The sequence below is a fragment of the Passer domesticus genome, chromosome 8 (assembly GCF_036417665.1).
Source record: "Passer domesticus isolate bPasDom1 chromosome 8, bPasDom1.hap1, whole genome shotgun sequence".
Taxonomy (NCBI): Eukaryota; Metazoa; Chordata; class Aves; order Passeriformes; family Passeridae; genus Passer; species Passer domesticus.
Genome location: NC_087481.1, coordinates 53,911,655 through 53,922,505, shown reverse-complemented (window position 1 = coordinate 53,922,505; position 10,851 = coordinate 53,911,655).

The following is a 10,851-nucleotide window of genomic DNA, read 5'->3' as shown; positions in this document are numbered from 1 at the left end:
TCAGGCTGAAGATGAGGCTTCCTTGAAGAATACACTTTGAAGGATCAAAGATGTCCATATTGCTGAGACTGTCAGCCAGTATTTTGATGTGTTTTTTTTCCTGTCTCTCCAACATTTTCCCCCTGGAACCAAAGGCTGTGAGTGAGGCCAGGGCCCAGGATAGTTTTTGGGATGGTTTGTGAGAAACCTGGTCCCATTTCCCTCGCCCAGCACTGGGTGCTGGGACTAGGTTTTCCTTGAAATAGTGATTTATTGAGAAAGCTTTACCAAAGTCCTCATTTCCAGGGAGGACTAATAATTCTCTGTGGCAGGGCAGCAGCTCATCTCTTATTTTTTAAAAGTTTTTTTACTTTTAAAATTTTCTTTTTTAAAAGTATTTGCATTTTTCAGGTCAGAGAATTGAAAAAAACCCCAAACATTTGGGTTTCTGCTGACAATTGTAAGTAATAAAAATTTGCCTATATATTATTGGTATTTTCTCTCTCCTTTAAAATTTCCAAGACTTGTTCCCTGACAGCTGTTACAACAAATGGTGGGGCTTCTTCAGCTGATGTAATCCAAGACTTCAGTCATGTCAGTGGAGCTGTAATATTTATTTATCAACTGGTTAATGAAACAATCTGTTGATTTGTTCTTTAGAGTTAAGTAGCCCTTTTGTCATATTTTTTACTAAAAATACTATATTTATTTCTAATTATGTTCGCACACTAGGTCTGTACAAGAAATTCTGTAAAGAAATTAAAAAACCTGTTTGCAGGTTTTTAAAACAGGAGACTAATGCTATATAAATGATCAGTAATCACATAATAGACATAATCATGACAGGGTTCTGAGAGGGTCAATAAAAATGTTACTAACCGAATTGAAATGGTAAAAAAGGAAAAATGTTATTATTGCGAGGTAAAAGTAGTGGGGTTTTAGGGTTTTTTTTCCCCTGGTGTCTGGCAGTGCTTTGCTTGCCCCTCATTTGACTTTTAGCTTCAATTGTTGACAATTACACTGGATCCTCATCTGGCTTAATATTTGGGAAACAACAGGTTCAGGATGGTTCCAGCAAGCTTTAACATCACCCCAGAATTCCATGCCTGGCCTCTCTTGCACAGCCCTAGACATGAAGGATGCCCCTTGGATGCAGACTGGAATCCTGTCACCTCTGTTTCTCCGCTCCTCAGCGTGTGTGCTGAGCTCCCTCCATTCTGGGGGTTGAAATGAAAAAGGAGGAGAAATCTGCTGTGGTTTTCCTTTGGCTGTGTTTCCCTCACTGCAGGAAGGTGAGGAGGGAAGAGGCAGCAGCCCCTCGCTTTTCCTGCTGCCACATTTGTTCTGTGTGTTGCTGGAGCCCCCAGCACCCCCTGCCCTCATCAGGGTACCCACCACACCAGTAGCTTAAAAACCACACATCCCCAAACACCCACATTTTGTATTTGAGTTTGAGATTTCTTGTAAAAAAAGAAAAAAATTGTATTTGTGTTGAGATTTCTTTGTAACCTGACTAGACAGCCACTGCCCCATTAATCGACTCCCTCTGTTTGACACGCAGCAGATTTATGGCTCTGGGTGGATGAAACCAAAAGGCAATTAAACACAATCAATCAGCTGGGCTGAAGGTTCCAGATTCTGCTCACAAAATCCTTTTCAGACGTCATTGGAGCTGGGGCTTCGAGAGGCCTGGAGTGAAAACAAAGGAAAGATGCTTGTTTTTTCCAGGTTTTTCCTGGGTGTTTTCAGCCTCTCAAAATATACCCTCAAAGGGTATATTTTTACAAAATATATTTTACAAAATATATTACAAAATACATTTTTACAAAAAGAGCCAAGAGAAAGAGAAGCTTGTAGGGGTTTACTTTCAGTGCTGGGGTAGAAGTGGGGGTAAAAGGAGCATCAGATGACAGAGGGGTAAGTCACTAAATCTGTGTGGTTTCTGCAGTCTCAGTGTCTGCTTTTGCTCTGAGAGGCACAGCAGACATGAACAGCATGCTCCTTTTCGGGGGGAACATTCCCACTTCATTAATTAACAACAAAGATACGATGCAAACATGACTGAGCTGCCTGCTGGATTTGTAAACCTTTTCTTAAACAGCTCTGGATTCTTGATTTCCACTGTGTTGCTTTGTACAGCCTCAGTCCACCACCTGACTTCCAGGAAACTACCATCAACCAGAAGCAGCTTAATTTCACTTTTTTATTTTTTTATTTGTTCTTTGTAGCAATCCTTTTTCTTCAAGACAGCTGTGATAGACAGGTAATGAAACAAAAAAGGTAAATTTTTATTCTTCCATTCTTTGTATGTCTTTTGAGGAGAAATGCTTGGTATTCCTTGAGCTTGCACACATTAACAAATGTCAATATTTTTGTTATATCTGTTGCCACTACAAACATATGTAAATTACTATGTGGTGGTCATGTAATATGAAAAGAAAAAGACACTCAAGTAATGGTGCCTGTGCTCCTATGCAGTTCACATATTGGGTTGATTCTTACAAAAAAGAAAATAATATATTCTTATACACATTTGGGAAGCTGCAATGTCCCAAGACCTGCTTTACCCAGTGGAGAAAATCCTGACAGCTTTCCAACAATGGGGAAAAGAAGGGAATTGACTTCCACAGCAATAAGCAAACAATTAAAAAAAAAAAAGTTTTTGTCCTTCTACTTGACCTGTATGTTAGGTCACTTCATAAATCTTTTGGTGTTTCTGGCACCTCCTTCTGTGTTTGATAGTCAACAAAGGCCAGTTCCCATTTTTGTGTATTTTCCTTACAAACTTGTCTTTATCTCAACTACTTCTCTTCTGATTCTTCTGATTCTGCTGTGGAGCCAGTACTCCAGGCTCACCACTAAAAAAGGAACCGGGATCTCTCTCAGCAGAGCCCAAGGACATTTGGTGCCGTTAAAAGTAGGCCTTTTGCTAGGAGCCATATGAATGATCTTCTTATAGTTTCAGGGTAAAGTGGTGAAGAAGTTGTCTCCATCTCTAAATCCCCACTTTATGCTGTTCTTAGAGAGATGAGGGGGATGCAATGCTTGACTTCAAGCACAGTGAAAAAAACCAGCAGCATTCTCCTGGTGAGGGAATGGCTGCAGAATCTAGACTGTGATGTTTTTTCCCCATAATTGATAGAGAAGTGTTGGATTCTCTGGAATCCTGCAGTGACCCTGTAAGATGGTGAGCTTCCACCTTGTGGTTTGCTGGTTGAGATCCAATTCTGGACCAGAGTCTTGGACCACTGAGTCCAACAGCTGCTGCTCCTGGAGCTCCATGCCCAGAGCAGTTTGCTGTCTCCAGAAGGGCTGCTGCTTTGGAGAAAGGCCCTGCAGCTCCAAACCCAGCTCCTTGACAGGATTGTTGCTTGTAGGATTTATCTTCTCTCTCTGAACACTTTCTCTGTTTCTTGTTGCAGAACCACCCAGCAGAGCTGCTCTGCCTGCAGCAGCAGCACCAGGGGAAGAAGCAGCTGATGGGGGCAAATGTGCTCTCCCTCATTTGTTTTTTTCCCCAAAAGGGAACCCCATCTGGGTTAAAGCTCCCCAGGACATATGAGCCAGACCCACATCAGCACTACTGGTTTCAGCAGCAAGCAGCTCTCATCCTGGTGTCACTGGTTCCTACTTTACCTCCTAAAAATGCATCTCACTTTTATTTAAGAACAAAAAGCCTCACTTCCAGGTTCTCTGCATGATCTAAAGACAGCTACTGCATTGACCAAATAACCTGGACATTGCACACACTCAGCTGGATCTTGGATTTGTTTTAAATTTTCCAATTGTTAATTTTATAATGTGTCCCTCGGGTCCCTTATTAATGGACAGCTTATGGAGGAGGTCTGGGTTACTGTTTACCACAGCCCTCAATACTTTGGCATCCCTTGAGTCAAATGGAGCTCTCAGGCCTCTCCTTGCCAAGTTAAATCCTTTTAGCATTTTTATAATCTCCAAAAACACATTTCTTCATCTCTCAGACTTGGTCTCTGCAGTTCAGTAAGCATTTGTTGTTTGAAATCAGATCATGATGAAATCGTTTAATAGTCGGTCTATGAAAATATTTTGTTTAAAAAACACTCAGAACTTAATTGGAATGAAAATACCAGCAGCTGGATTGTAGTTTGAAGTCAGAAGTCTGAGAAGCAGCTGGAACAGCAGGATTCAGAGAGACACTTCTAATTCTTCCCCTTCCTACAGGAACATTCCAAGGCTGCTCTGCTTTGGCAGGCAATGAAAAGAACCCACTCGTGCTCAGCCTTCTCTGACCAATATCATCTGCTGCTGGCACATCTGTCCCTGAGCTGTGCAGATAGAGCACAAAAGCCTCCTGGTTTTCTTTTTTTCCAGTTTTATGAAGGGTTCTGATGAGCTCCACGTACTACCACAACATCCTTGTCATTACTGGCATGTTGTGCAATGACTTCTCTAGAAGAGAAATTTCTTCTCAGATCCCCTAATTAGACTTAAAAGAATATGTGGTAAAGATTTTGGGTGAGTTGTTCAATGGATGAGGGTGAACTCCAATGTGATTTGTGAACTTTCTGGACAGTTTTTGTTTATTTATACTTGGTTGGAGGAGTTGTTAAGTTTTAAAGAGTTGGAGACCTTGGATAGGCACAGTAGTGTCCCTGCAATGAGTTCACTGGCAAAATGCTGGAAGTTTTCAGACCAGCTCTCTGTCCAATTTCTACTAGATAAAATTCCTTCCATCAAAGGAGTTAATTGATAAGGGTGGAACTAAGTGCCTGGACTAATTGCCTTCTTGGAGTAGAAGTAAGTAATCTTCATACACAGCCTAGCAGCTTCTTGTTTGTATCAGAAAAGACTGGCTCTTCAATTTGTATTTTGTTTTAGATAAAGAGGAAAATGGCTGTATAAAAAAATGTAGTTTTGACACTGAGGATCTAAGAGGTATATGCAAAATACCCCTGAATTAATGCAAACTTACTGGAGCTGCCTTTAGAGAAATTATTCTCATTGGATGTTTACTTCCAAATTGCACATATGACCAGCAGGATATCTGGATGCCTAAAACCATTTTTTTAAAGTTACAGATATAGTAATACAAACTTGGCACAGAATGCAGTGAAAATGTCAGCAGCCTCAGAAGTCTAAAAGGATCCAGTGGATGAAGAACCCTCCTCTGCCAGCAGCAACAAAGGAACTCCAGTGAGGACTTTTGGGGGTTTAAAGAGGCATCCAAAGTCATTTAGCCATGTCTGCAACCACCACAGTATTGACAAGCTTTGTGATATGTGGTTTTTTTGGTTGGGATTTTTTATATCCTGGCATGCAAGCTGAGATCAGAGGACATAAATAACAAAGTGTAGTTGCCAAACTCACTGGTTAAGGATATAAACCAGACTCCCAACTCGAAGGTGTTGTCCTTAGTTTATCTCCTACTGAACAATCTGTTTATCCTAAGGTAATCAAAACCATGAGGATGAGGACAGGGAGCAAGCATGCTTTAGTGCAGAAGAGCAATTATTATCTCGTGTTAACTCTCAGTCACTCCTGATCATACTGTAAATTATTTGCTAGAGCTAAGATGTGCTCCATTTACATATTTTGCCTATTTTTTTCTCAGCAACATTATTTCAGTGGCCATAGGCTTCATGAATTTAAGACAAAACTAATTTTAGATCAGCAGGATGGGTCTGGGTTACCTGTCTGGGGCCACCTCCATGCTGACGCAGACAGTGCTCAAGCCAAAAATGTCCCAAGGAGGAGAAAACAAATATAAACAAATCACTTCTAACCATTAGCAACTAAATCTGGAGGGGGTTTTGTTTGTTTAATCCCCTTCCAAATTCTGCATTACAAAGATGTTGTCCTTTCTGGACAACACTGTAGACAGCAGGATTTTCTCACTGGCTTGGCAATGAGAAATGGACATGGATTAAAAATGTGATGCAGACTAGACCTGGTGAATAGTTGCCAAAATATTCCATGAGTATTTGCTTGGGTTTTGAAGGGAATTCACTTTTTCTTCCTTCTTTGGACCTCACACACCAAGAGCATTGCAGTCTTGCCATCCCTGACCACGTATGAAAGCAACCTTTAAAATCATTTGCATCAACAGAAATTGAATTTTGTATTTGCCACTTTTCTATTGCAGATATTTGCCCAACGCTTCAAAAAGAAAGGAGAAAAAAGTGAGTGCAGCACTTCTGTCAGATCTCAACAGTGACAATGAGGAAGGGAATAATGCTGCCAGTTTTGCCTTGTAAGCATAGCAGGAGAATAATTCTGGGAGGACAAAGAAAAAGCATAGCAAATGTATTTGTTCCTGCCTTTTGCTGGAGGTTGCATTTCATTTACAGAGTGGTCACACCAATCCTGAAATCAGCACATGATGCCAAAAGAGGGGCAGATCTCAGGTGATGGTGTGGGAGTGGAAAAGGGCACTTGAGGCTCTAGAGCAGGATTTTTGCTGCCACTGGTGAAAGTTCCTGTTATTTTATTTATTATTTATTATTATTTATTGCTGTTATTTTCTGTGATGTCTGTGTGCTGCTGTGCTCAGGGTTTGTCCCCAGGCTGTCTCACACAGGGGTGGGTGTAAGGGAATGGGGCACAACAAACTGGTAGCAGTGGCTGAAAAATAAGTCTGGGGAGACAGGGGTGGATCAGTGTCACAGAAAATTGCTTCAGCACAGAGAGTTCGGCAGCTCTATGAACAACTGATGCAAGAAGGGCAATCAAGAAATACAAGAAAATATTCCTGCTGTGGTTTTCCTAAGGAGAGCATCCAAATCCAGGTTGTAATCTGTTCATGGAGTCTCTGCAGTCAAGGAAGTGAAAGCTGTCAAACACTTCATTGTCTTTAACATTCAATTAAGAAATCAGGTTGTTCATTCAACTCCTAAATAAGCACAAAACCCAACAGATAAACTTGAGTTTCTAGAATAACTGGCTGTCATGAGGCAGAAAGCTGAGATTCCCAACTGCAGCCTGGTAAATCTGTTTTCCTTTATCCTTCTGGAGAAGCCAGAATCCTGAGTTGCTAGATTAGGTTTAGTTTTCAGACAAGAGTGATTTAAACCAAAATATTTTATCACACATATCCCAGAGCTCAGCACAAGCCCTCAATTGTGCTCTGCTGAAATTCATGTGAATGCCATCATTGTATTGATCAGTTGACTATCACTGCAGATGTTTGAGGGTTATGGATTCTTTCCTGAGATCATATTAAATCTTAAATTGGGTTTCTGAATTACCAAAGTAAATGAATAAAAGGGTATAAATGGATAACCAAGGAAGTTGCATCAGTTTACACAGCCTGAGGTTGTGAGCTGTACTTTATTTTGTGCCAGCTCTGTGTTCCTACATCATTAAGTTATTCTTGTGGTATCTGGTTGTAGCATTTGATTACAAAATAATTCTGTCCTAAAGAAAGAAGCTCTCTTCTAATATACATCCATGTTTAGTGTTCAGGATTTTCATGTGCTGTGAGGATATCTAGTAAGAATCAAACCCTTTCTTCATGATTTTGAACATACTCTTGAGCATAATGGATTTAAAAATCCACTCTAACCTTTTGCTATTGGCACACAGCATGTGTCTGACCTCCTGACCTCACAGCTGTATTCAGGGAATTGTATACCTCAATGATTTCTTTTTATGCAAACCTGTGTTTGGTTAATTTTAAAAATAATTATTCTGACTTTTCATAGAAAGGAGAGTCAGAGATGCAGCATGTTCCAGCCTACAAGACACAGCTACTAAAGCACCATGCTTAAAACCTTTATTTTTACCAGGATAGAAGTGTTATCCACAACTGCCTCTCCTTATCAAGGTGAGTATGGATAAATATTCCACTTTTAACTACAGTGCTGCTCTGCTGTTCTTTAACAGTAATACCCCATGAAGCAGAGCTGGAGTGGGTTTTTGTGCAGTGATATGGAGTCTGAAATGCTGTAGGGCTGAGAGGGTCAATAATGAATTATTTTGAAATACAAGGAGCTGTTTCATGCCTTAGTGAGGACTCAGATCAGCTGGCAGAGAGTTCCCCCTGCAATGAGTGGTGTGAGATCACCCAACCACAGCAAGGGCTCTTTGAGAATCCTGCTCCACAGTCATAGGTCTGGACAATGGTTGCACCCACATTTTTGCTTTCAGTTTTATAACTTTTATGACTTCACCAATACAATTTCTAGCAGACCACTGCAAAATGCTGTTCTGGTGCAAGTGGTGGGCAGTGAACAGTGGCATTGGGATGATCGTGTGTGGAGGGTGTGAAAGCAGAAACCTTTAAAATGAGTTTTATTTTTGGAGGAAGGCTGATGTTGCTACATCCTGATTGCCAGACTCAACCTACAAATGAAAATATAATTATTTCAGAACATTGACTAGAAAGATGTAGATGTAGATAGACAAACACAGATTTAATTGAAGTACTACTGGGGAACATCTGGAAATAGATACATTTGTTTTGGAATTCGATGTCATAACAAGACTTCTAACAAGAGCTTTAAACCTTGGAAAGTAGAGAAATATTCTGAGTTTCACTTTTACCTACATGTCAAAGCCAGTCCTTTAGTGCTTAGTATTGTTTTAAATAAAATAGGACAGATCTGTTTCCACTGTCAGCCTTCTCATTCCTTTCAGTTTTACAGAATGAAAGCTGCTGTTTCCATCTGTCATCTCTCTTTCTCCTGAGAGAAAGACCTTGGCCTCAACCTCCAGGCAGCATCCAAGCAGGTCCTTGCCCCATCCCACTCCAGCCTCTTGGTGACTCCTCTGCCCACCTGACCTGCAAGGTGTGCTCTGTGATTTTCTAATTATCAGGGTGTTCACAGGTTATTTTAGAGGGGGAAACAGTCCAAGAAAAAAACCCAACATCCCTATTCATCTTCAGCACTGCCACGTGCTTGACGTGGTACTTCATACAGTACTGAGTAAAATGAGCCTGTATAAATGGTATGGGTGCAAAAATTAGCATTACACAGTCGATAAATCATGCAAGGAATTTGGTATCTGTGTACTTAATCTAAATTTGTTAACACTGGCAAGATAAAGGTCATTTGGACTCCATGCCGACTCTTGAAACTGGGACGCTGTTCAGAAATTTGAGGTTTCTCCATCCAGCTGTGTACATGTGCCTTGTTATCTAATACTTTAATTGCTAACAAAACACTGGGTAGTGGAGAGTATACTGGTCTGTGTCAATATTTAAGCAGGACTTTACTTATGGCTGAAGTTTATTCACCTTGGAGAGAGAAAATTTCTTGCCTCACTTGAATAACTGGGCAAAGAAAAGGCAAGGTTTCAACTTGCTCCTGTGGTTTGTTCTTACTATAGGCAAAGAGAAAAGTATGTCAGCTATTTTTGAAATCTGCATTTTCAGGTCCTTTTTTTTTCTTTCTTTTTCCTTTTCCTGGATATTTCAGGAACTGTTGAGACCTCAGAAGTGTTTGGGACCTTTCTCGTTCCATATTCTAAATGGTTGAGGTGAAATAAGATCTCTGGCTTGTTTCTGATGAATATTTGCCTAAAATTCTTAAAATTCTTCCACAAATGAGTTTTAATTGTCTCTCTTGTCCTGTCCTCATCAGTCCTTGGAAAGCTGAGCCTGGGGATGAGGACTTTTGCAGGCTTATAAGGAAGGGCACCTGAGAAGAGAGACAGAAGAACCTGCTGAGGTTTAGGTGCAGCAACCACCACCACCACTGTCCACCTACACTCCATTCCCAGAGGCTTTTCCCCAAAGTCACTTTCCTTTAAGCTTCTAAAGCTTAAAAAACTTGCTGTTTTCCATATCCAAAGGTCTGATTCTTGCTGTGGAGGAAGTTAAAATGAGGGATGCCACCATACTCACATAAAGCCATAAAACTTTTGGAATTGTGTTGGAGGGGGTTATAGAGATGAATATTTCTTATGCAAACTGGAGTTGTTCACAAGGGAGAAGCAGCAATGTGGAGCTGTGAAGTCTCTGCCATGTGCAGAGGCTCAGTCTGGGTGATTTTTCCTGGAATCTGTTTACATGGCTAAAGGATCTGTTTGTTTTTCATACCTCATGTTCACCAACCCGTGGTAACATTAACAAACCAAGTCCTGAGGAAGTTCCAAGCTCTGATCATTCCTTTATGCTTCCTGGAAGTTTTTCCTGGGCTGATCCTGCTTCAAACCTCCCCTTCCATACTGAGAGTTTAATCCTTGCTTCTGCCTTTCCCCATTTCTGTGCTACACTGGGACTTGAAATAAATATATAGCAAAATGACCCCCCTGTAGCAAGGCACAGAGGGTACATTCAGTCTTTGTCCTGTGAAATAAGACAATATTGCACCCCAAATGCAGCACAGCTTATGGCTGCTCTGTACATCACAGGACACTAGAAAATAGGAATTGAGGTACCCAACTGCTGGTTTTAATACAAATCTCATTATTAATGTTAGACCTGGCTTACGGCCATAAAAGTGGTGGTTTTGTTGGGTGTGGGAGTTGTTTAGGGCGAGGGGTTTCGTTTCTTTTCTCTCTAAGCAGAGGAACTGTGCAAAGAGCACACACACCGTAAGTTAGAGCTGGGTGCAGGGAGTTGGAGAGAGGAAGAGGCAGCAAGCTTTGAACAAAGAATCTTTTCTGCACAGGAGATGTGCACATGGACTGTGCCTTCAAAAACCTCTGCCAGCTCTGTTTTGGTGTGCAGCTTTAGCTTTATATAAAGTGTTACTGGGATCTTTTCACAGGGTGGTAAAGACAAAACAAACCCATTCTAGCTGGAGACTCAAGGACAATCTCTTCAAACTTCAGGCCCAAAGCATAAACAAGGTGAAAAGAGGAGGGAAAGCAAGCAAAGAGGATGAAACTTCATAATTTTCAGCTGTTAATTGGGAAGTTAACTCCTATATGCAAATGGACTAAAACTTA